Here is a 26,232-nt window from a genome sequence, read left to right as displayed (position 1 = left end):
TGGGGTTTGGACTGGGATGGCTTGCGATCTCTTCCAACTTTATGATTCTAGATTCTATACCCAAGCTCTCGTGCTATAATCCAGTGAGGCTTACCATGTGTGTGGGGATGGTGAATTCTACTCTCAGGTCTATCTGAATTTTAGAGGGAACTAACTGTAGTGGTGAAGGCATCTTGGATAGCTTCTTTAAAGTCAGAATGGATTTACAGCCCCACTAACATGGAGACTTACTATAAGTATCAGAGAGGCAAAATGTGTCACTGTCTACTTTCTCCATACTGTAAATAATCATATATATTTTCCAGTGGGATGGGAATCATGTGGTCCTCCAAATTTGTTGCAAAACAAAACTCCCAGGATTGTTTACAATTGGTTATGGCTGACTAGGGACAAATGGAAAATTGTAGTTCAACTTATAGAGAAAAAATCTACAGACCTTGGCTGTGGCCTGGATCTGAGGGATAAATGACAGAGAGGAGTCGAAAATGAAACCAAGACTGCGGGCTTCCTGAACCGGCTGAATAGAGATGTTGTTGACAGAGATAGAAAAGGAATATTGAAGGGTGGGCTTAGGAGGAAAAACAAGAAGCTCCGTCTTGGACATGTTGAGCTTCAAGCGCCGATGGCACATTCAGTGGGAGACAGCTGTCAGACAAGATGAAACTTGCTGCTCAAGCCCTGGCGAAAGGTATATCCTGCCTTTCTTCTGAAAGAGGCAGTTTGGTATAGTGGGTTGAATCTTGGACTAGAACTCTGGAAGCCCACAGTTCAAATCCTCACACAGCCATGAAAACCCACTGGGTGACCATAGGAAAGTTACACTCTCTCAGCCTCAGAGGAAGACAGTGGCAACCCACCCTCTGTACAAATCTTACCAAGAAAACCCCATGGTAGGTTTGCTTTAGAGTGCCACTAAGTCAGAAACAACATGAATGCACACATTTTTTTTATAAAAAAAATGTAATAATAATAAGCACACAACTTTCTACAAATATGGAACCAAAGTGGCTCACAAGAAGTGCTATATGTCAGATCTGAATCTCTTCCACTATTCAGGTTCATTGTATATATGTCCTATGAGAAATGTCTTAGGGAGCTGGGGATGTTTAGCCTGGAGAAGAGAAGGTTAAGAGGTGATATGATAGCCCTGTTTAAATACTTGAAGGGATGTTACATTGAGGAAGGAGCAAGCTTATTTTCTGCTGTTCCAAAGCAATGGATGCAAGTTACAGGAAAAGAGATTCCACATTAACATTAAGAGGAACTTCCTGACAGTAAGGGCTGTTTGACAGTGGAACAAACTCCTTCGGAGCGTAGTGGAGTCTCCTTCCTTGGAGGTCTTTAAACAGAGGTTGGATGGCCATCTGTTGGGGATGCTTTGATTGAGAATTCCTGCATGGCAGAATGGGGTTGGACTGGATGGCCCTTGCGATCTCTTCCAACTTTATGATTCTAAGATTCTATACCCAAGCTCTCGTGCTATAATCCAGTGAGGCTTACCATGTGTGTGGGGATGGTGAATCTACTCTCAGGTTCTATCTGAATTTTAGAGGGAACTAACTGTAGTGGTGAAGGCATCTTGGATAGCTTCTTTAAAGCTCAGAATGGATTTACAGCCCCACTAACATGGAGACTACTATAAGTATCAGAGAGGCAAAATGTGTCACTGTCTACTTTCTCCATACTGTAAATAATCATATCATATTTTCCCAGTAGGGATGGGAATCATGTGGTCCTCCAAATTTGATTGAAACACAACTCCCAGGATTGTTTACAATTGGTTATGCTGACTAGGACCAATGGAAATTGTAGTTCAACCACATCTGGAGGGCTGCGTGATTTCCATCCCTTCCTCACATTCCCATTACTTCTCTTTTCTCTTTTTTCTCATCGCTTATTATTAGATGGTATCAAAAGGCATACTCCTCTAGATTGCTTATTTCCCCCTGAAGTTCTTAACTTAAGAAAACAACAGGATTTTAGGCTTATAGATGTAGTCAAAGAAGTATTGATGCAGATTGAAGGCCACTCAATTGTATTTATCACGTTCTGTAAAGATTTTATGAACCTACTGTATTGTTTTTAATATTGTATTTGTTATGATACAAATCACTCAATAAAATACTAATAAAAGAACAATTGCCTGTCTCTAGTTTTAGATGAAAAGGTCTTGTGTTAGCAGTATTTCCACAAATGCTGCTCTGAATAAAGCATTTGATATATTTTCTCAATATGAATTTAATTGCATTTCAGCAGTAGGAAGTCTGAAACATTTCAGAGAGACATTTTTTGAATTTTAAAAATGTTATTGACTTCCATGGGGCTGCTATGATTGTAGTCTCTTGGCAATCAGATATTCAGTTTTAAGAAGGAAACCCCAGTGGTTTAATCAGAATTTGATAAGATTTTTCTTGAAGGACTTGGCACCTTCATCTGGCTTCTCTAATTGAGGCGGCACAGGAAGTAACTCAGGACTATATCACAGTGACTGGTTAAAGACTGCTTTTTGTACTTAGGAACAGTGGCCTGAGCATAGAAAGGTGAAATTATTTAAAGACCTTAGAAAGAATTATCTTTAGAACTATAATTTTCAAAATCCCCCAAGCCATTATGGCCATATAAGCTCGGGATTCTGGGAGCTAGATAAAGTTAACATTCTCAAACTTCAACAATTTATCTATCTCTATCCCACAATTCTTCTCACTCTTGGCTACTTGACAGGGACAGAATAATCGTAGAACTGGAAGAGACCCCAAGGTCCATCCAGCCCAACCCCCCCTGCCATGCAGGAACTCTCAATCAAAGCACCCTTGACAGATGGCCATCCAGCCTCTGTTAAAAAAACCTCCAAAGAAGGAGACTCCACCACACTCCAAGGGAGAATATTCTACTGTCAAACAGCTCTTACTGTCAGGATGTTCTTCCTAATTTTCAGGTGGAATCTCTTTTCCTGTAGTTTGAATCCATTACTCTGTGTTCTAGTCTCTGGAACAGCAGAAAACAAGCTTGCTCCATCCGCAATATGACATCCTTTCAGATATGTAAACATGGCCGTCATATCACCCCTTGCCTTCTCTTCTCCAGGCTAAACTTACCCAGCTCCCTAAGCTGCTCATAGGGCATGCTTCCCAGATGATGATGAGAAATAGAGCCTAACAATTATTGGAGAGCTACAGATTGCCCATTTCAGTCTGTGAAGAGATCTAGCTCAGTGTTAGCTTTGTGATGGGTTTAGACTAGATAGAACAGATTCCTGTCTGAAATCCTAGAACCTGGAGAGTCAATATTAATTCATTCAGAAAGTGCTGAATTACACTGATTAGTATTCTCATTTGTCATATAGGGGCAGCTTCCTTCAATGCAGTGGCTTAGTGGTTAAGACGCCAGTTTTGATGATCGGAAGATTGGAAGGTTGGCAGTTCGAGGCCCGAGTGCTGCATGATGGGATGAGCTCATATCACTTGTCCCAGCTTCTGCCAACCTAGAAGTTTGAAAGCATGCAAATGCAAATAGATAAGGTACCACTTCTCAGTGGAAAGGTAACAACATTCAGTACAGTCATGCTGCCACATGACCACCAGAGCAGTCCTCAGACAACACTGGCTCTTTGGCTTAGAAACAGAGATGAGCACTGCCCCCTGCAGTCAGTTACGACTAGACATTCATGTCAAGGGATTACCTTTACCTTTACCTTTGCCTTCCTTCAATCTTACCCACATGGTTTGTTGTTAACTGCCTTTGAGTTGACCCCAACTCATGGAGGCCCCATGGATGAGATATCGCCAAGATCTCCTATTTTCCACTGCTCTGCTTAGGTCCTGCAGACTCAGGCCCATGACTTTCCTGATTGAGTCTAGTCATCTGGCATGCAGTCTTCCTCTCTTTCTACTACTTTCTACCTTTCTCATCATTATTGTCTTTTCTAATGAATCATGCCTTGCCATGTCATGCCTTGCCATGATGTGGCCAAAGTATGACACATTCACCTTTGTAATCTTGACCTTAGTGACAGTTTAGGCTTGATCTGTTCTAGGACCCATTTGTTTGTCTTTTTGGTCATCCACAGTATCTTTAGCACTCTTCTCCAGCACCACATCTCAAATGAGTTTATTTTCCTCCTATCTGCCCTCTTCACTGTCCAACTCTCACATCCATACATGGTGATGGGGAATATAATAGCTTGGGCGATTCAAACTTTAGTGTTCAGTTGTACATCTTTGCACTTTTTTTTGAAAATTTTTATTGAGGATTTACATAATAAAACACAAACAACACAACAGATGACAATAAGAAGTAAAGATAATGATAATGATAATAAACTCAGATTTATCTTACAAATAACAAAAACAATACCCTATACCCTACATAAAACACTTACTCCTTAATGACAAACTAAACTAGATTAAACATCCTACAGACTAAACAAAACTTAACACCTAACACTAACATTTAACTAAGACAATTAAACACTTAACTAAAACTACTAAACATTTAACTAAAACAATTCTTCCTATCCTATGCATGAGAATAATATTTATAATTTCCTTTGTTATCTTTTTTTAATCTATTCTGTAATATACATTATTTTGTTAGCTACATCTTAACTATATCTATTCTTCTAATAAAACTCCAAACTTTGTAATATTTCCTTGGCTAACTTCTCTAATCTTTATTTATTTATACAAAGCTATAAAGATTTATTGCATTAGTCATTTGAACATGTATGTAGAATTGTAGATATATATGTATATATATGTACAATCGATAACTATGTATTTCATTAATATCTCTTAATCTTTAAATCCTTCTATAAGTGATTTGTTTCTTCCTTGTTGTATATATGTTATCTTTGCACTTTATGATTTTATTTAGTGCTTTCATAGCTGCCTTTCCCATTCCTATCTTCTTCTGATTTGTGGACTGCAGTCTTTGTTCTGGTCAATATTTGATCCAAGGTACAGGAACTTTTTTTAACTATTTTGATTTCCTTGTTATCTAGGTTGAATTTATGTAGATCCTTGATGGTCGTTATTTTTGTTTTCTTTATGTTTAGCTGTAAGCCTGCTTTTACACTTTCTTCTTGAACTTTCCTCGGCAATTGTTACAAGTCTATGATGTTTTTGGCTGGTATTATGGTGTCATCTGCATATTTCAGGTTTTTGATGCTCCTTCCTCTTATCCTCACTCCTGCTTCTTCTGAGTCTGAACCTGCTCTTCTCATGATATTTTCTGTCCAAATTGGGCAGAAACCACATCAGAACTGGGTTTCCTGGAAGGCTTAAGACTAACCACAGTGAAGTGATTCATATTGCTTGGATAATGTATGACTTGGGCCTATGGAATAAATTGGAAACATCATCGAAAAGTACACTGATCTTAAACAGAGCAAAGACATTGTGTAATATTCACTGTTTTAGTCTGCTTTCAGTCTCTTCCCCCCACTTTTTTTTAAATAAATAGTTTAAAGGATTTTAATAGTGGCTGCTACCATGACAACCTGCTATAGCAACTAAGCAAAAAGCAAGGTTTTGCACTAAAAACAAGGAGAGAAACCGATATTTGCTTAAAGATATGGTGTTGCGGGATTAAAGGGACACATTAGCATTTTGTGGCGCTTGGGTCCATTTCTTGTCTTCAGCTTAATATGACACTGAGTAAAACCAAACTTAGAATAATAGGAGGCTTTGCATAACAGTGACATGTTTGGCATGGTTGCAGATAGAAACTTTAGTAGCCACAGTGGCTTGTCTTTCAGTTAGTCTCAAAGGTTCTGCAAGAACCCTTTGCATACTGTTTTAATAGTGAATATTGCCAGTTGATGCTTTTTTACAAGGAATTTGATTTAAACGTTTTCTAAAAAAATAATATTGGAGAGAGTACATTGGCTTAAGTGATTCAATGAGTTAGTGAGTTACACTATCTCACTACACAGGTACACTACACAAGTATAAATCTTATAGTCTGTGTAACTTACCTTTTTGGTAGTTGCAGAGGTTGGCATCCTCTATTTCCCTCACCCGACCACCAAATCCTTCTCTAAATCCACCATTTTTATGCCACCTGCAGCAACATGGCCATGTAGTGGTTGGATGGAGAGTGGATGACATCTGAGAAGCTATGACCCTACAGAACTACACATGATGATGACATTGTCCTGTAGGACAGTGGGTCCTCAAACTTTGGCCTTCCAGGTGTGTTGGACTTCAGATCCCAGAATGCTTCACCAATGGCTGCCTGGGGTTTGTGGTCCAAAACACCTGGAGGATCAAGATTTGTAAACTACTGTTCTAGGAGCTGTGGAGAACCCCTGCAAGGTCCCAGATGATGTCTTCACAGTCATGTATTTGGCTACAGGGACACAGCCAGATACTTCTCAGACATTCCACACACCCCACCAGTCACTAAATGGCTGTGTCAGGGATGTGCTGCATGAAGAAGATGGGTTTACAGGGAGAGGAGCCACATGTGACATAGTTCTTTTGGGGGAGCTTTTACACCATGTCTCTGTGAGGCAGGATTTCAATCATTATTAGGCCTAGGTCATATAAAGTAAATATCCACGTCTGGAGTTATGCATGTTTGTGCTATGCAAAGCGTGTGTTGAACAGTAACATTGTGTAACCAAAGGTGCAGCCCAATTCACCATTCAATGCACAACCTGAATGAGTAGTGCCATCAATTTCAGCAGCAGCAAACGGATATACTCTATGGATATATATTCTCTCTTCTCACCAGGAGCTGAAGGCATTTTTATTTAGGCAGGTTTTTGGTGGCTAAATTTTACTTATGTAGTGTAATGTGGTGTTTTAACAGTTTTTATTTTTAAACATCTGAACTATGCTGTTTTTAACTTATATTTTAATATTAGTGTTATTTAATTATTTTTAAACTTTTCAAATTAATGTTTTCGTTTTATCCTTTGAAATTTTTAGTATTTTTATGTACACCATTGGTGGGTTATATGCTGTTTTGATGATGCCTGTAAAGTGCCATGCAAAATTATAGTGCTATATAAATAAACATTAACAACAATAACAATAAATTATTGTAAACTGCCTTAAATCCCATTTTGAGAGAAAGGTGGGATATAAATCCCATAAATAAATAAATGAATAAAATATACACTTTTCTGAAAATGTACATCTACACACACAAGTGCACCACTGTTGTGACTTTTAACTGGCCACATTACCGCACTACATTGGCATTGTTTTTATTTTATTCAGCCTGTGTTTATAGGACCTTGAGAAAGAACTGTAATTCCTTCCTCCCATTTATTTTAATATGGGAAAGATTGTTGAATTTGTGATTTTGTGCCATTAATGGCACTGGACAAAAGATTTGTTGTTGCATGCTTCCAAGTCGTTTCTGACTTATGGCACTCTATCATAGGGTTTTCTTGGCAAGTTTCTTCAGAGGAGGTTTGCCATAGCCATCCTCTGATGCTGAGATAGTGTGACTTGCCCAAAGTCACGCAGTGGTTTTTTTATGGCAGAGCCAGGATTTGAATCCCAGTCTCCCAAATAGTAACCATTTGTGCATGGGGAAAGAGACCCAGCATTCGTTTGAGAATAAGACTTTCCAGTTTGGCTGTTGTGTAATCAGACAGCTTTTTTCCAAAGGAAAAAAAAATAGTCATACACACACATTACTGTTTTTCTAATCAGTTGTGGTGTGTTGTTTTATTTATTTACACACACTAAATAGGCAAAGAACAATTGCCTATTAATAAATACTGGGTTGCATAACTTCCACCCAAACCAATATACCATCACTTAAAACATACTTCACCACTAGGGAGCACTAGCTTCCTAGTTATGCAGGAGATCTTCTTCCTTCAGTTTCAGAACAGCCATCGCACACAGAGGAATGCTAAGTTAAGGTCAACATATGAAATGTAACTTTGAGATTGCATCAGGCAGGCATCTCAACTGCCTTTGTCCCACTGATGTTAATTGAACTGCAGTGATAGATAATCAACATGCCACATATTCTTAAATTCTGAGTCATCCAGCTGGTTTAATTGAAAAAGCTCAGCCTTGAAGCTCAAGGACCGCAGTCTGAAGTGATGGCATGCAGCAGAATCTGTCCCTCACTTTAGTTCTCTGCTTCCCCATTGCAAGGGCCCATTCACAATTATAGCATTATGATTCCACTTTAACTGTCATGGTTCCATCCTAATGAATCTTGGGATTTGCAGTTTAGGGCAAAGTATTTAGAATTCTCAGCCTGATACCTCTAAAGCTTCACCAGACTACAAAGCCTAGGATCCCATAGGTTGCAACTATGAAGAAGGTTCAAGTGGGATCACAATGCTACAACTGTGTGGTGTGAATGGGCCTCAAGACTGATATCAGTTACTCACTTGTTAGGTATTCTCAGTAATCCAGATTACTGTTTTGCTAATCAGTTGCTTTGTGTTGTTTTATCTAAACTTTGTCTTCTCCCCAAAGCAGGAACTCAAGGCAACTGACAAAGATATATACATAAAAACATGCACAAAGTTCAATTTTAAATGCAAATAACCTGTCTATAGGGTTCGATTCCCCACATGATCATGAAGCCGACTAGGTGAGCTTGGGTAAATTTCAGGGGAAGGCAATGGCAATCCTTCTCTGAATAAGTCTTCCCAAGAAAACCCCATATTAGAGATTGTCTTAGGGTCACCATAAATCAGAAATGACTTGAAGGCACACAAAAACAAACAACAGAATTAGAATCTTAGAATAATAGAGTTGGAAGAGACTACAAGGGCCATCCAGTCCAACCCCATTCTGCCATGCAGGAACTCTCAATCAAAGGATCTCCAGCAGATGTCCATCCAGCCTCTGTTTAAAGACCTCCAAGGAAGGAGACTCCACTACACTCCAGGGAGTGTGTTCCACTGTTGAACAGCCATTACTATCGGGAAATTTCTTCTAATGTTGAGGTGGAATCTCTTTTCCTGCAGTTTGCATCCATTGCTCCGAGTCCTAGTTTCTGGAGCAGCAGAAAACAAGCTTGCTCCCTCCTCAATATGACACCCCTTCAAGTATTTAAATAGGGCTATCATATCACCTCTTAACCTTCTCTTCTCCAGACTAAACATCCCCACCTCCCTAAGGCATTCCTCATAGGGCATGGTTTCAAGACCCTTCACCATTTTAATTGCCCTCCTTTGGAATTAAAAACTATTCAGACCGTATCCATTCAAATGCAAAAGATACAGAGGTACAATGGATTTTTCTAAAAAGACCATTTCTTGTCAGTCTTCCCAGACAATGAAAGGACAGCAAGGAGAGACCCAGTCTAGCTTCCTTGTGAAAAAAGTTCCAGAGCCTGGAAACAACTACTGAGAAATCCATCTTTCATATCTGCACCAAATATGCATATGAACCTGGTGGAACCAAGACAAGGACATTCCCCAAAGAGCTCAGAGCTCAGACAGCCTCGTAAGAAACAATACAGTACTTCAGATAGCCTGGACCCAGGCCTTTGGTGTTGCGATTGTTATTTGCCTTCAAGTTGTTTCCAACTTATGGCAAAACTCCTATCCTGGAGGGTTTTTTTAGCAGGATTTGTTCAGAGGAGGTTTGCCATTCCCTTCCCCTGAACCTTACAGATTTTTATAAGCTGCAAGAGCATTTAGTGTTTCATTCCCAGTTTTAGAGCTAGCTTGTAAAGATTTCTGGGCCTTCTGGAGAGCATATTACAGCCTTGTGGAATACACTTTGATTTATATTAGGAGCATCTGAAATGCAGGACCCAGTGTTTGCTGAAAAACAATGCATTCAGCTGAGGCTGCATCTGCACTGCAGAAATAATGCAGTTTGATCATACACAATAATGCACATTGGAAATCTCTATGGCGAGAAAACTGTTCCAAGCTCTGAAGATGCCAGCCACAGATTCTGGTGAAACGTCAGGAATAAATTCTTCTAGAACATGGCCATATAACCCCCCCCCCAAAAAAAATATGGATGCTGGCCATGAAAGCCTTTGACTTCACAATGCAGTTTGACACTGTTAAAACTGCCATAGCTCAGTGCTATAGTGTCCTAAGATTTGTAGTTTGTGGCACCACAGCTCTGTGACAGATAAGGCTGAATCTTTCACAAAACTACAAATCCATAGCATTGAGCCATGGTAGTTAAAGTGGTATCAAACTGTATTTATTTCTGCAGTGCAAATGCAGTATGAATAAGCCGGATCCAAAATGTCATCCTGTGAAGAAATTTTTGTAGTGATCTGCCAGTGGAGTGGTTAATCTCTTAGCCTGAAATGTAAGGGAACTATCAAGAATGTTGAACTCTGTCCTTGAATTAGAAATGGATTAGACTTGGAATCATCTTGCAACCTTTTGTTGTTGTTCTGAGCCTTCAAATCATTTTTGACTTAAGGAAACCTGAAGGTGTTTTCTTGACAAATTTTGTTCAGAGGAGGTTTTCCATTGGCTTCCTCTGAGGCTGAGAGTATGTCACTTGCCTAAGGTCACAAGATATTCTGGTATCAATTCACTTTGTTAAAGCTGAGTGATGCACAATCTCTGTGATGATGTAAACTTTTGTAGAAGTAGATGCACTGCCTAGGAAGTTCTGTCAATGTGGTCCTTAGTGATGGGTGGGATGTTGGATTGACAGTTACACAATGGCTATAGTTGACAGCTATATTGCCCATTGTGTGATATGTTGAACAACAGTGGAATCCAGTAACTCATACATAGTTACCCTGCTCTAATTTGACAATCTGTAACCACTGAACAGGATCGCAACTTAGGACTGAGTTGTCTCATCCAGGGCATAGAAATGTCAAATTATATCACTCATTGTGATGACAATGCTGGTAGTATTCCTTTGAGTTTGCAACAACTGCCAAGCATGTTGGGATATATGAGGCCTGGCAACCTCAAAGGATCTGGACAAGAATATATTCATTTATCTCTATAACTTCTGACAGGCTTCCTCCACCCATCACCTCAGCAGCAGCAGGATCCCACAGACCATTTCCTATAATGCGACTCAATAAAGAAAGTCATGGTGGCATCTGTGCTTTGTTTATGGCCCCATTAGCCTTTCCTGAACTGCAAATGCTTTGGTAGCAGCTGGGGGAGAGGAGAAAAAACAGCCCTGGAACATTGCAGCTCATTCCAGCCCTTTCATTGGGCTTTACTATCGGCAAAGGTATACGCTTACCTTTTTACCATTTATAAAAAACTCATTAGCAGGGGCTTGTCACATTTATGGTGGAGGGATAAACACCGCTGCACAGGCAACTGTAAAATAAAACACAAAGGTGCTTTATTTGAAGGTTTTAACTACAAGAGCCATAAACACGTTGTAGCGTCATTGGATGTGCTTCTTTATTATTGCAGTATCCAAAATAGGCCACCTGTTTGGACAGAAAAGAGGGGGGAAATAAAAGAGCCAGCTTGTTTATTTATTTGCTTATTTATTTACTTACTTTAGAAACTTGCCCTATTCCTGTGCTTTGAATTGCATGAGATACACAGTAATGTCAGAGCCAAGAATAGGACCCTAGAGACTGGGATTCAAATCCCTGTTCCGCTACTGGGTGATCTTGAGCAAGTCACACTCTCTCAGCCTCAGAGGAAGGCAATGGTAAACGCCCTCTGAAAAAATCTGGGAAAGTGATAGGGTCAGCTTAGGGTTGCCATAAGTCAGAAACGACTTGAAGGCACACGGCAACAACAACAAGTGCACTATCATAAAAGGTACCACTGATATTCTCCATTGGCTACTTAATTACATATAGGTAATTAAGATTTCATCTACAATGCAGAATTAATGCAGTTTGGCACTACTTTAACTGCCATGGCTCAATGCTATGGGATTCTGGGATTTGTAATTTTGTGAGAGATTTAGCCTCCTCTCTCAGAGAGCTCTGGTACCACAGCAAACTAAAAAACCTAGGATTTTATAGATTGGAGCCACGACAGTTAAAGTGGTATCAAACTGCATTAATTCTGCAGTGCAGCCACACTTAAAATAACATCTGGCTTAGTGCTAACCCCACCAACTACCACATCAGGTGAAAGATGATGTTCTGGGTTCTAGGAAGATGTTTCCTGCCCCATCCCAATAGCAAGTGAAGCTGCCTAGTCACAATTGTGACAGCCTTGTTGTCTGATGACTGGAAACATTATCCTTGTGCCTTGCTCAACCACTAAAAAGAACTCATTCACCCAATCTGGTGACTGGCTGTTAAGATGGGCTTGGAGACCATTTACTACATAGCCTACTGAATATGGAGCAGCTGGTTTGTAACTCTTGGTTTCAAACCTGTAACTGCAATACAGAATGCCAGACTGCATCATTTCCTGCCATGGAGATAAGTGGTAGGAAAAGCATCATCTGCTACATTTCTGTGAGTCAGGCAATGCATTTTTTAAAGTAATAGTTGTGTGTCTAATGGATACCCAGGCCTGACTTCTGTTGAGACAAATGGGTACCTCAGATTTAATCAGTGAACCTCATGATTCCCACTCCTGCTTCCAGGCCTTCTGTAAGTTACTGCAGACCAAGAAAAAAATAAAAATCCTCAAACAGATATTGTTTGCAATCTTAGATCAACTGTGTTTTTAAAACCCATTTTTCTAAGTTTAGATACTTAGAAACATTGGCATGTTTTTCAAACTGCAATACAGGACAGACCCGTGTATTGCCAGCCCAGCACAAAACAATATACAAGTATGCTTATATAAAGCCCATCTCAAGTCGAGTTCCAGGGTCCCAGAAGATTAGAGATCTCATGGGAACCTGAAACTTTTGTGATAAGCCTCTTCTCTTGAGAACTGAGGCAGGCCTTATATAGGTATGCCTCATCTGCTACTCACCTGGGCTTGTAGAAGTGAGAGTAGATGCCTGCAAGCTTCACTTGCAATGGTTGAATTCCTGCAGGTGTTTGATACAGTGTGAGGCTAGTTTTACTGCATACCAAATGCTCAGAGTGCAACTTCTTGTGAGTTCAGCTGGTCCCTGCTCATACCAGTTCAAATAAAATAAAATAAAATAAAATACAGCATTTGGAACTGCTATGTCCAAAGACAAAAATATGTGTAACATAGTTGGATCCCTAGAGCCAGTGAATTGTAGTGCTGGACTAAGACACTGGGAGACCAGAGTTCAAATCTCCACTTGGACATGGAAACTCATTGTTTGATCTTGGGCAAGTCATGTTCTTTCAGCGTCAGAGGAAGACCAGGACAACCCACCTCTGACATTCCTGCCAAGCAAACCCTGTGATAGGTTCACTTTAGGGTTGCCATAAGTCCAAAATGACTTGAAGGCACACATAGAATCATAGAATCATAGAGTTGGAAGAGACCACACAAGCCATCCAGTCCAACCCCCTGCCATGCAGGAAATCCAAATCAACGCATCCCCAGCAGATGGCCATCTAGCCTCTGCTTAAAGACCTCCAAGGAAGGAGGCGCCACTACACTCCGAGGGAGTTTGTTCCACTGTCGAACAGCCCTTACTGCCAGGAAGTTCTTCCTATTGTTGAGGTGGTATCTCTTTTCCTGTAGCTTGCATCCATTGTTCCGGGTCCTGTTCTCTGGAGCAGCAGAAAACAAGCTTGCTCTCTCCTCAATATGACATCCTTTCAAATATTTAAACAGGGCTATCATATCATCTCTTAACCTTCTCTTCTCCAGGCTAAACATCCCCAGCTCCCTGAGTCGTTCCTCATAGGGCAAGGTTTCCAGACCTTTCACCATTTTAGTCGCCCTCCTCTGGACACGCTCCAGTTTCTCAATGTCCTTTCTGAATTGTGGCGCCCAGAACTGGATACAATATTCCAGGTGGGGCCTGACCAGAGCAGAATACAGTGGCACTGTAACTTCTCTTGAGCTAGACACTATACTTTTATTGATGCAGCCTAAAATTGCATTGGCCTTTTTAGCTGCCGCATCGCACTGTTGACTCATGTTCAACTTGTGGTCTACTTGGACTCCCGGATCCCTTTCACATGTAGTTTCATTCAGCCATGTGTCCCCCATCCTATATCTGTGCATTTCATTTTTCTGCCGTAAGTGCAGTACCTTACATTTCTCTGCGATGAATTTCATTTTGTTAGCTTTGGCCCAGCTTTCTAGTCTATTCAGATCATTTTGAATGTTGATCCTGTCCTCTGGAGTATTAGCTATTCCTCCTAATTTGGTGTCATCTGCAAATTTGATAAGTGTGCTCCCAATTCTGTCATCCAGGTCATTGATAAAGATGTTGAAATAGCACTGGGCCCAGGACAGAGACCTGTGGGACCCCACTGGTCACTTCCCTCCAGGATGAAAAGGAGCCATTGTTGAGCACCCTTTGGTTTCGGCCGGTCAACCAATTACAGATCCATTTAACAGTTACTTTGTCTAGCCCACATTTTACAAGCTTGTTTGCAAGAATGTCATGGGAAACCTTGTCAAAGGCCTTACTGAAATCAAGATATATTATATCCACAGCATTCCCTTCATCTACCAAGCTGGTAATTTTATCAAAGAAAGAGATCAGATTTGTCTGGCATGACTTGTTTCTCTGAAACCCGTGTTGACTTTTTGTGATTATGGCATTGCCTTCTAGATGTTCACAGACTCTCTGTTTAATGATCTGCTCCAGAATCTTTCCTGGTATTGATGTCAGACTAACTGGACGATAATTGTTGGGATCCTCTTTTTTCCCCTTTTTGAAGATGGGGACGTTTGCCCTCCGCCAGTCTGCTGGGATTTCTCCTGTTTTCCAGGAGTTTTCAAATATGATTGCCAATGGCTCTGATATTACATTTGCCAGTTCTTTTAGTACCCTTGGATGTAGTTCATCTGGTCCTGGAGACTTAAATTCATTTAGATTAACAAGGTATTCCTCTACTATCTCTTTACTTATTCTGTGCTGAAATTCCCCTATTCTGTCCTCTGCTCCATTATCCTCAGGTTGAGCACCCTTTTCCTTTTTTGAGAAGACTGAGGCAAAGAAGGTGTTGAGCAATTCTGCCTTTTCTCTGTCTTCTGTTAGCATTTTGCCATCTTTTCCATGCAGTGGCCCTACCATTTCCTCCTTCTTCCTTTTGCTGCGGACATATCCAAAAAATCCCTTTTTATTCTTTTTAACCTCTCTAGCAAGCCTGAGTTCATTCTGCGCTTTAGCTTTTCTGACTTTACCCTACAAATGCCTGCTATTTCTTTGAATTCCTTTTTTGTGATTTCCCCCTTTTTCCATTTCTTATACATGTTCCGTTTCAAACTTAGCTCGGTTGAAAGTTCCTTAGTCATCCATCCTGGTTTCTTGAGACACCTCCGATTTTTCTTTCTCACTGGAACTGTTTGAAATTGTGCCTTCAGTATCTCCCTTTTGAGAAACTCCCATCCATCCTGAACTCCCTTCTCTTTTAGTATTTCTGACCATGGAATCGCCCTCAATACCTCTCTAAGTTTACTGAAATCCACTCTCCTAAAGTCTAGAATGCGTGTTTGACTATGCCTGGCTTCTCCTTTCCATTGTATAACAAACTCCAGGAGAACATGGTCACTTCCACCTAATGATCCCACCACTTGCACCCCATTAACCAAGTCATCCGCATTGGTTAGGATCAGATCCAAAATAGCTGACCCCCTTGTTGCCTCTTCCACCTTTTGGACCATGAAATAGTCTTCCAGGCAAGTGAGGAATTTGCTAGACCTTGAGGATTTTGCTGAGTTTGACTTCCAGCAAATATCAGGATAGTTGAAGTCGCCCATCACTACTACATCTCTCTTTTCTGACTGTGTGGTCATCTGTTCTAGAAAGATATCATCCAGTTCCTCAGTCTGATGTAGTAGACTCCCACCATAACATCCTTGTTGTTTCCCAACCCTTTAATTTTTATCCAGATGCTCTCCACCTGGCTTCCATGATTGATGTCCTGGATCTCTTCACTGGTGTAAATATCTCTGACATATAGTGCTATTCCTCCTCCTTTGTCGTATTTCTCTTAAAAAGGTTATACCCCTCTATTTCCACATTCCAACATCAACAACAGTAGTTGGATCCCAAGCCCCATTCTGGACTAGCTTCTTTCTTTTATTGGCCCTGATTGTTTTGTAGTTGCCTGTATGCTATAGGCAGTGATTGGGCTATCATTACCATTATCATTATCAGCAGAAATTTACTCCACCATAGTTGCTGTCATCATCCTCATTCTCATCATCAAGTTGGATAGCATTGCGAATTACTCAGAACCGCCCTTACTCTGGCTTAGCTTTGTGCTGGCATTGTGACTATGTAGTAGGTTCAAATCTGGTGTAACATGCTTCTTCTTCTGCCATCACCTTTCCCCTTTTGGTTCTTCTGCCAGCAGATCTTATCCAGCAGAGAAGTTCTGCTGGTAGATCACACTTTCAGAAGATCTCTCATATCAGCCAACAGAAGCAGGCTTGTGCCTGATTCCAGCCCTTTACCTCCAACAATGCACCTTAGAGATAGAATTACACAGCTCATTTAATCAGTTTCCTTTACCCCCAGCAAGTAAGTGTGTATGTGTGTGCATTCCTGTGTGATCAATCTTACTGTCTTCCTGTTTAGTTACTTGGGTAAGAAACTGCCCAAAAAGGCCTCAATTTCTTACGTGAGGAAGAGTTAGAGCACTACTGTCTCTTTAAAGACACTTCCAGGAGTATCATGCTAAGGCTGAAACAGGCAGAGGAACACCCTCAATAGACCTATAGAATTGTGTAAAAGAAGCAGGATAAAAAGTATCAGGAAGCATCAAGCTTGAATAGCATCTGGAGCATCATAAGTCACTCAACCCTATGTAGTCATGCTAATTGCATCTAATTATACTCAAGGCCCCACACATGCTGCTTTGGAGATGTGTGCTATCAAACAGTAGCAAGTTAATTTAGAAAACAACTGCAGCAAACACATAAACTACATCACAGCATGATCTGCTTACTGAAATGGCCTCAGTGAATGCTGTGTGAGTACTTGATGCTTTTGTCATCGTAAGATGGGGACTGGAGATCACTTGGAGTCCCATGTAAGTCACCCCCACCTTGTTAGGACATGCAGGCTATAAGTATAATTAATAAATTAATTATCTTCTTCTCTACTTATATCCCCTCCTGGTGCATAGACTGACCATCGAGTATTTTTCTTGTTCTCTACACCAAAAAGACTAATCTACTAAAATAGGTGCATCTAAAGTGCAGCCTGGCATGTTCACTAGTCATGCTGGCTGGGAGATTTTGGGAGCTGTAGTCCCAAAATGTAATTCTACCAAGTTCAAGTTGGCTATGACTAAAAGAGGGTTTCTATTAGAAGTTTAAACAGAGATAAGAAAAGTGTGACCCTCCAGATTTTGATGAATTACAGTTCCCATCCTCTCTAGCCAGCCTAACCAATGGTGAGGAATGCTGGGAGGTGCAGTCCAATAATCTCCATTAGGTCACACTTTATCTTCCTTTCTTTTAGACCAGCACTGAGAAAAGAGCAGCCAGTGGGCCACACACAGTCACCATAACCTCACTTTTATGGCCCCCTAGCAGACCAGAGAGCTAGTGTGGTGTAGTGGTTTGAGTGCTGGACTACAGTTATGGAGACCAAGGTTCAATTCCCACTTGCCATGAAACCTACTGGGTGACTTTGGGCAATTCACATGATCTCAGCCTCAGGGAAAGGCAATAGCAAACCTCTCTGAACAAACCTTGCCAAGAAAACCCTATGATAGGTTGGCATAAGTCAGAAATGACTTGAAGAAAACCAACACATGCACTGCAGACCCCATTTTTGCTATTTGGGAGATTTTCCAACCAAAATCTGCCCCAGAGGCAACAAAACTATAAACGTGTCAGTGATGAATCTGCTTCAGGGCTTAATGTAACCCTCAAAGGATTGCTTAATGTTGATCCCTAGGGTACCCTGGATGACTCTTTTAATGTTTGGATTAAAAATCAGAAAGATTTCACTACCTCACATGGAATCCAAGCCACCAGCCCCAACTGGATTCAGTATGAGCAGATGGAGACTTAGAAATGAAGCAATCCTGACAGGAAATGTGTTGAGCAACTTTAGTCCACTGTACTATTTTTGAACTCACACTTTGCTCTGTTCTCCCTTCTTCTAGTCTGTGTGCTTTAATTTAAAAAAACACCTCGACTCTCTCCATTATTTTTTCCATACTTGTCACACTCTTCACTGTTGGGAGTGTGTGTTCCTTGTTAGGATCCCCACATGGCAGGTACTTAAGCAGTTGTGGCTGACAGTTCTCTCAAAGCTGGCCTGACTATTAGCCTCTCACATCTTTGAGTCCCACCGTGAGAAGAGGGAATTGTCAGTGTTGTCTGCCTTGACATCTCCTGTGACATTTCTCTGAATTTTGATTGTGGAAAAGTCAGCCAAGTCTCACATTCTCTTTTTGCTTAGACTGCAGCCTGGTGTAGCTGTGCCAATGCATAGATGCAAAAGGAATACTTTTTATTTTGGCAAAGATGATCGCTCGCTTGTTTAAATATTTATAGCCAACTAACCCTATATCCAGAGCTGTCATGGTGGTACACAATATAATCAATTTCAACCATTTCAAATGTGAAGCAGTAAAAAGAAATAATTTTCAGTCTGGAAACCTACTGAACTGTTAAATTAAAGCCAAATTAGGCAGTCAAAACTATGTACACATCCACATTATTAATAAAAGTATACTTTTTAACTTGGTATTGAAATTAAGCCAAGGATATAAACAAATCGGAGCAGGTTCAGGGAAGGGCACCAAGGAGGATAAGAGGCATGGAGAACAAAATTCTGTATATGAGGAAAGTTTGGGGGAAAAAAATAGGGTACATTCAGCCTGGTTAAGAGGAGACTGATATAGTATCTAAATATCTAAAGGGATGTCACAGAGTGGAGAAAGAGGAGAGAAGAGAACAAGTTCATTCTCTGCTGCTCCAGAAGGCAGGATCAGCAATGGTTTAGGTTACAAGAGGATAGCTTTCAACAGAATTTTAGAAGGAACATCTTGAGTTATCTGACAATTACCTAGAGAGGTAGTGGGGTCTCTTTCTCTGGATGCCTTCAAAAAGAGGCCAGACAGCTAACTGTTAGGGATGCTCCAGCTGGATTTCTTGCATTTAGTGAGGGACTTCCATAGATTCTATGACTCTCTTGGAAGAGCATTAACTATGGTGCCAAAACAAAGAAGACTTTTTCCTTGTCTTCACACAATAAATTGCTTTCTCTGTTGGGACACAAAAGAGGGACTCCACCAGGATGTATACCAGGGGTGGATATGATGCAACTCACAAGATGCGGTTGGACAGCAAGTCCTAGCAGCATTAGCCAGCAGATGTCCTTGTTGGGTTGGCAAGTGTTGAGGTAAATGCAGCTATAGTTCTCAGGAACAAACAGCAGAGAAACCAAGCCGATTCAGGGTCATACACAGAGCATTAACAAAAGCAGAAGTGTGGTCACATCTGCAGCAGTCTGTTGTCTAAACACAAAAACAGCCCTGGGAGTCAGGGAGTCATTACAAAGAGTGATTCAAGACATATGCCCGACAAAGATACATAGAGAATTTTAGAAAGGTTGAGTACAGTGAACCAATGGCCTTCTCTGTGCTAATTTCTAGCAAAGAGTATATTAGCACAGTTGACCTAATTAGCTTTTCTTTTTAAAGCAGATGTAGCTGGGCAGAGGAGGAGTCGGGGTGTCATGGTAGAGACAGAGTGGGGACAACTATAGAAACCTACCCATGTCAGCGGGATTATTGGAAGAAGAAAGCCAAGAAGTCTGGGACAAATGATAAGGCCAAAACAACTGACAGCATGACCCCAGAGAGGAAGAGAGAGTATTGGAGTGGCTAGAAGAGTTAGAAATAAGAGGAGAGGGCAAGGAAGAGCTGGGGGGAGAATGTGGAAGAAGGAGAACAGGAGAGGCAATTGCGGAAAGGGAACGAGAAGGCAAGGAACATTTGAGAAGGGAAGGTTGGATGGCAGCCCTGCTGAAAGGGTAAAGTTAACCAAGGACCAGGGCTCATGGTAGTGATAAGGTGAGAGTTCCCTACCTGGAAGGAGTCCTGAGCAAAATACCGCACCCAGGAGGGACCCCATCCTGGAGGGAATTGACATCCCCTCTTTCACATTTGGTGGTATTAGGTGTGTAGTTGGATGTATCGAGTTGCTGTTGGGGACACAGAAGGGCCCTTCCATTATATTAGAGAAGACTGACTGGGAGCCAGTGGAAAAGACTCAGACTTACTTCATAGATATCCATGAGGAGACCAAGTGAATATCTGTGGATTCATAGGAGGAAAGACATCAACAGGAGGTGGACCCAGGGTCCAGAGAAGGAAAGTGGTTTGTTCGAAGTGGAATCTGAGGTTTATGCTAAATAAAGTTTTGTTGGTTGATTGAAGCATTCAAATTAGACTGTTTGTGTACTTCTTCACCCATGGTAGGAGGGCCAAACCTCCTGGTAGTGGGGACACAGAAGTAGCTTCAGCAGGTCAGAGTATTTCTTGTTCATTTGCAACTGGAGTTTCATTCTGCGATGCTACATAGGATGAGGTGGTGTGATCTTCAGGAGCAGCATGGGGCAGCCCAGGCTCTGCTTCTGTCAGTTCCAAGGCAGAACCACCCCCATCCTCTGGTTCTGACTGGAAACTATTATCTTGGCTCTCCTCTTCCTCCTCTGAGGAAGCCTCCTCCAGTTAGGACATGACAGCATAAACAATGGAGAGGAAGGCTGGGAATTGGCATTAAACATCAACTGGACGCTGCATTATTGCTACCCTTTTCATTTTCGCTGGGGTGGGGGTGGGGGTGGAGCTGCAGAATGAGATGACTATTCCATGAAGAGGATGTATTCCCAACCTGCCAGCAATATGGGAATCTGCTGACAACAAATAACCAATTATGGCACACAGATTCATCATGAAGATGATGAGCAGACTATGGAATAAGATTGCAGGTGTGCACTTGACTGAAAGTGCTTACACACTGCATATTAGAATAATGCTGCAATTTCTCTCTTAGTTATAAACAAATCAAAGTGGTTTTTCTCTACCTTGCTTTTGGCAAGAAAAAAAACATTTGGGGCATGCACAAGTGGAAGCAAAGAGGTGAGATAGGTTGCTGTGGAAAAGGCTTGTAAAATGGCATTCGGTTTAGGGGTAAACATACATAAGTCTTCTGTGCACTGCAGAAATAATGTAGTTTGATGCCACTTTAACTACCATGGCTCTATGTTATGGAACTCTGTGACTTGTAATTTTGTGAGATATTGTGAAAAAATAAACCCCTAGATCCTTTTCCTCACTTTAAAATACTGACTTTCAGCTCAACAGTTACAATTGCAGCAGTTATGGCCTCCCCTTAGAAGAACAGTCTCTTCTTTAGTGTTCCCACTGTTGTGCCCCCCCCCCCTTGATATTTCAGTTTGAGAAAATGAACAGAACAGGCCTACCACAGACATGCCCTCATCCAGGTCAGTCTTATAGCCAGCTGAGTTCTCCAGAGGAAGAGGTGTAGGAGACAAAGCTGCAAGTCCTCAGGAAAGGTGAAGGCTTTAACATTTGGCACAAACTCAGTCCCTCCCTGGAGGTGAAGTGATATGCTGCACTCATGGAGCTGGGAATGTCCTCTTGAAATATGGTCTGCAAATTGGGTGGGATTGAGTCAGCTGGCTTTCTAAGTCAGGCCTTTCCTTATAAGAGGCCTTTCTATTCTATGGAAGAGGGAGCAAGTTTAAGAGTTTAGCATACAGCAAAATAAAGCGACTTACCGCTCCCAAATTCAAGGCAAATTCAGACTGCCACCTGGTGTTATCGAATGGTTTTTGCCCTCAAAACCACCATCCAGGTACAGACAGGCTCCAATACTGGTTCCCTGAACTCACTTCAGTGGCTATTTTTCAAAGTCGGAAAACCCCTGACTTTGAAAAATGGCCACCAAAGCAAGTTCAAGGACCAGTATTAGAGCCAGCTGGCTTTTTTGGGGGCAAAGCCATGCAATAACACCAGGGGGCAACCTGAATTTGGCTTAAAATTGGGAGCGATAAGTCTCTTTATTTTGCTGTGCACTAAACTCCTTAATTTCTGCTGCTTCAGAGACTGGGACACAGAGCAATGGATTCATACTACAGGAAATGAGATTCCATTAGGAGGAACCCCCTGATAGTAAGAGCTGTTTGACAGTGGAACACACTCCCTCAGAGTGTGGTGGAGTCTCCTTCTTTGGAAGTTTTTAAACATAGGCTGGATGGCCATCTGTCAGGAGTGATTTGATTGTGTATTCCTGCATTGCAGGGGGTTGGTCTGGATGGTCCTTGTGGTCTCTTCCAACACTAAGGAGATTTTCAGATGGGCAAAAGTGATGGGAGCATAGCAGGATGTTCCCATCAGTTTTTCACAATTGCGTGGAGATTATCAAACGACATTGCTTGACGCCATGATAATCCCACCACCATCCTGTGAATAAAGAGGAGCTTTCCAGCTGGTTTCCATTCATGGAAGTTTCCCGTGAATGAAAAACAGCTGGAAAATGCCTCTTTATTCAGGGGATAATGGTGGGATTAACTACCATTCACACAGCATTTTCTGATAAATTCCATGCAATTACACGAAACTGATGGGAGCATCGCACTGTGCTCCCATCATTTTTTCCCAGCTGAAAATCTACTATGGTTCTATCCACTGTAATAACCAAAAAATGAGTTATGCTTTATGCAGATGTATATTGTGTGTGTGTGTGTGTGTGTGTGTGTGTGTGTATATATATATATGCCTGTGTGAGTTGCCAGCTCTATCCCTGAGGTCTCAGGGGCTACAGTTATGAACCCATCAGCTGTTTACATAAAACACCAGCTGTTAACGCTTCCCTGTGCTGTCTAATAGAATATTTGATCCTTGGGGCTTTATTAGTCATAGGAGAGAGAGTTCCCATTGTGAATCCCATTTTGGTAGAGTGTGTGTGTAAATTAAACCAATCAAATCAGTCAAATGAATGAATCAATGACTCAATTGGTCAGTCAATCAATCAATCAGTTGATTAATCCAAGTATAGGGAAGTCCCAGAGCTTGTAAAATCTAGCTTCCTTTTATCCAATTTTGGGAGAAAGGTAGAATATAAATCCAATAAACAAACAATAAATAATAAATATTTTCATGGAGTGTAACTGAAATTTTCCATTCTGAGAGCTGTAGTCCAAAAAAGTATTTTTTTCCATGTTCTAGGGATTCCATGGTTCTAGTATACTTCAATCCCCAGCCAAAATGTACAGCACAATGCTCTAAAAAAGGCTCATCAATTACATTTGACAGAACAAGATACTGAACAGTTGGAAAATAGAAAGCAAGAAAAGACTAGAGTCACTGGAAATGTCTTTAACACTTTTATTGGAAGAAGATTGGAATCCAGCAGTGTGCCAACTCTACAACAAGGTGACTGTGAAAGAAAATTACAGCTCCTCAGTGGAAAGCCTCACAGATCTTCTTTGCCAGAGTCCCATGAGTGAGTTCTAATCAACTTTATTGTGGTCACCTTGTTGGTTATTTCTTTTATGTGGTGAAAAACAGATAAATACATCGATGCTAACATATTGCGGCTGTGTCACTGGTGAAGACTCTTGTGGACACAGCTTGTGCCTCCAAAAAATAAAAAATAAAAAATGAGTGTCTCATATCACTGCTAGATCCATTCATGAAAGATTAGGTTATCAAAGACTATACAAAAACTAATGTAGAATAGGAATGTTAAGAATATTGAAATCCTTGAGCAAAATACTGAGAAAGGGGCTTTTCAGGTGCCCAATGAGGAGAATTCTCTTTAAACCCTTTCTAGGTCCTTCCTGCCCCAGTCCTTGAATAGATTCAGTTCCCAGAGTTGCATGGACAGAGAGCACAGGAGAGCAAGGAAAGAATCCTGGAAGGGTGCAAGACTTGCAGACCCTCAATTTTTAGATTGTAAGCCTGAGGGCAGGGATCCTTCTAACTAAAAAGATTGCATGTACAGCGCTGTGTAAATTTACAGTGCTTCATAAATAAAGGATAATAATAATAATAATAATAATAATAATAATAATAATAATAATAATAATAATAATTTTGAAAGGGAATAGCTTCCAGATCCCCAGCTGCCTTTTCCTTTCACCATCCCAATGAGTGGGGTAGGCCAGGTGAATCTCCCCCTTCTTGGCAAAAAGCGTTCTCCCTATGTGAGACATCTTCAACAATGACAGTTTTTGCAAGGTGGGAAGCATTTACAGTATTTCTTTTCCCATGCAAGAATTAAAAAAAATTAACATGGCACATGGCTAGTAGTCACATTCAGGATGCCAGCCAGCCAGCCAGCCATATCCTTTCTCAAGGTACTCCACACTCTGGTTTTCTGACTCCTGCATGAACAATCAGTCAGCCTTCTGTGTTTGAGCTTGCTCAATCCTAATTTTTTTTTTTGGGGGGGGGGGGGTAGGTTTCTGTGGAGAGCAGTGAGGTGTAGTGGTTTGTGCATTGGACTATGACTCTGGAGATGAGGGTTCAGTTCCCCACTCAACCATGGAAACCCATGGGGTAACCCTCGGTGAGTCACACACACCCCAAAAGCCTGTGATAGATTTGCCTCAGGGTCACAATAAACCAACAACAACAACAACAACAACAAGGGTTTCTGTCCCTTCTGGTATGACTTGTATTTCTGCAGACCTTGAGACTCTCCATATCTGATGATATCTGCTTCCTGTGTATGGATTGTAACCATTTTGGTTACATAAGTATCAACACTTATAGCATGAGTTTTCTTACTGTGATGCAGGATGAAGACCAGAGGTTGTGTGTCTCCAAGTACCAGCTGCTGCAAGATGTTTTTGTCTTCATTTGTCACCTTTGGGTTTTCCAGAGGCATCTGTTTGACCTCCATGGGATATTTGACCAAATTAAACCTTTGGTCTAATCCAAGGAATGCCATCTTTTATTCCCATGTTCTACCCAACAAACCAAATGATTTTCACTCAGGTCTTAGAAAAGTTCCATTTGGACTACAGCTCCCAGGATCCCCAGACAGCATTGCCACACAGATTTTAAAGAAGAAGAGCTTCTTTAAGAGGCTCTCCATGCTGGGATTGCCTGTATTTATGGAATTTGACTAGTGCACATGGGTAAGAATTTCATTTCAGTTTGAAGAATTTATCCAAATTTTCAAATTTCAGGGAAGTCAAAACTGAAACATTTTTCTATCCTAATCTCCAGGTAGGTCTATGGGAGACAATACAGTACTTGGCAGATAGACCAATGGGCTGGCTTGGTATGTGGCAACTTCCTATCTAATGTTTGATTATTCTGTTTTCCTAGTTACACATGGCTTAAATATGAAGTATCACTGCTAGAAGATTGAATGCTTAAATATTACCTCAGTCCTCACTGAGCTCACTGTTTGGGAATTGATGAATTTGAACATTGATCAGTTTCCTTCCTAATCCCTAGAGAGAGCTATAAAACTAAATTTTAATTAATTTAATCTCAGAAGAACATTGTTATTGACATTGAGAGGCCTCATTGGTATGCAGTGCCACTAGCCATTCTGGGCAATAAGAGAGGGAGGGGGAACGACAGCCAGGCCTTTTGATTAGTTTGCCTTCACCTTTTGCCACCGGGGCTAATTTGCATGAAGATTGCTTGAATCCATGCCAGGAATAAATTGCTATGTCTCATAATTCGTAACAGAGCCATTTTGAAAGCCCAGTCTGAAACCATGAAGCCAAGAAGACAAATGTGGAGGGAGACCATCACTTTGACAAAAGCGAACGATGGGAACAATTCAATTACATTTTGTGCAATGACCTATAAATCTCTCTCTCTCTCTGTGTTTGCAGTGCGGTGGTCAGAGCCATAAGTGATAAAGGAGAATCTGAAATAGTGCTCTCCTCTTTTGCTGAACTGTTTCTCCTCCCCCTCCCCCTGCCCCCCCATTTAATGCTTGCTATCATTTTCATTTGATGCAGCAGATGTGAGGGATGTTACTTCTTCTTGTTATGTGCCCTCACGTTGAATCTGACTTATGATAACCCAATGTAGGATTGCTAGAGTGAAGATATTTCTTGTCCTTTTAATGGCCACGTAGAAGAGGGGATGTCAGCAGGTGATGCTTGTCACACCCTCAGGTAACAAGCAACATCTGCTTAAATCTTCTCTTCTACACATCATTAAAGGGAAAGGAACCATCTCCAGTTTTGACTCTGGCAACCCTACCTATCATAGGATTTTCTTGGCAAGATTTATTCAGCAGAG

The 26,232-nt window shown here is 41.1% G+C and overlaps 1 long non-coding RNA gene across 1 annotated transcript; it reads left to right on the top strand.

Moving 5' to 3' along the window:
- The first annotated feature begins 24,770 nt into the window (after positions 1 to 24,770).
- On the top strand, positions 24,771 to 26,014 carry LOC121924246. Its single transcript, XR_006102555.1, has 3 exons — positions 24,771 to 25,103; positions 25,195 to 25,249; positions 25,669 to 26,014. It is a non-coding gene; the product is annotated as an uncharacterized LOC121924246 (long non-coding RNA).
- Positions 26,015 to 26,232: the final 218 nt, after the last annotated feature.

This window comes from Sceloporus undulatus, chromosome 2, assembly GCF_019175285.1.
Source record: "Sceloporus undulatus isolate JIND9_A2432 ecotype Alabama chromosome 2, SceUnd_v1.1, whole genome shotgun sequence".
Taxonomy (NCBI): Eukaryota; Metazoa; Chordata; class Lepidosauria; order Squamata; family Phrynosomatidae; genus Sceloporus; species Sceloporus undulatus.
Note: the sequence above shows the minus strand (reverse complement) of the source record. Positions and strands in the feature narration are given on the sequence as shown.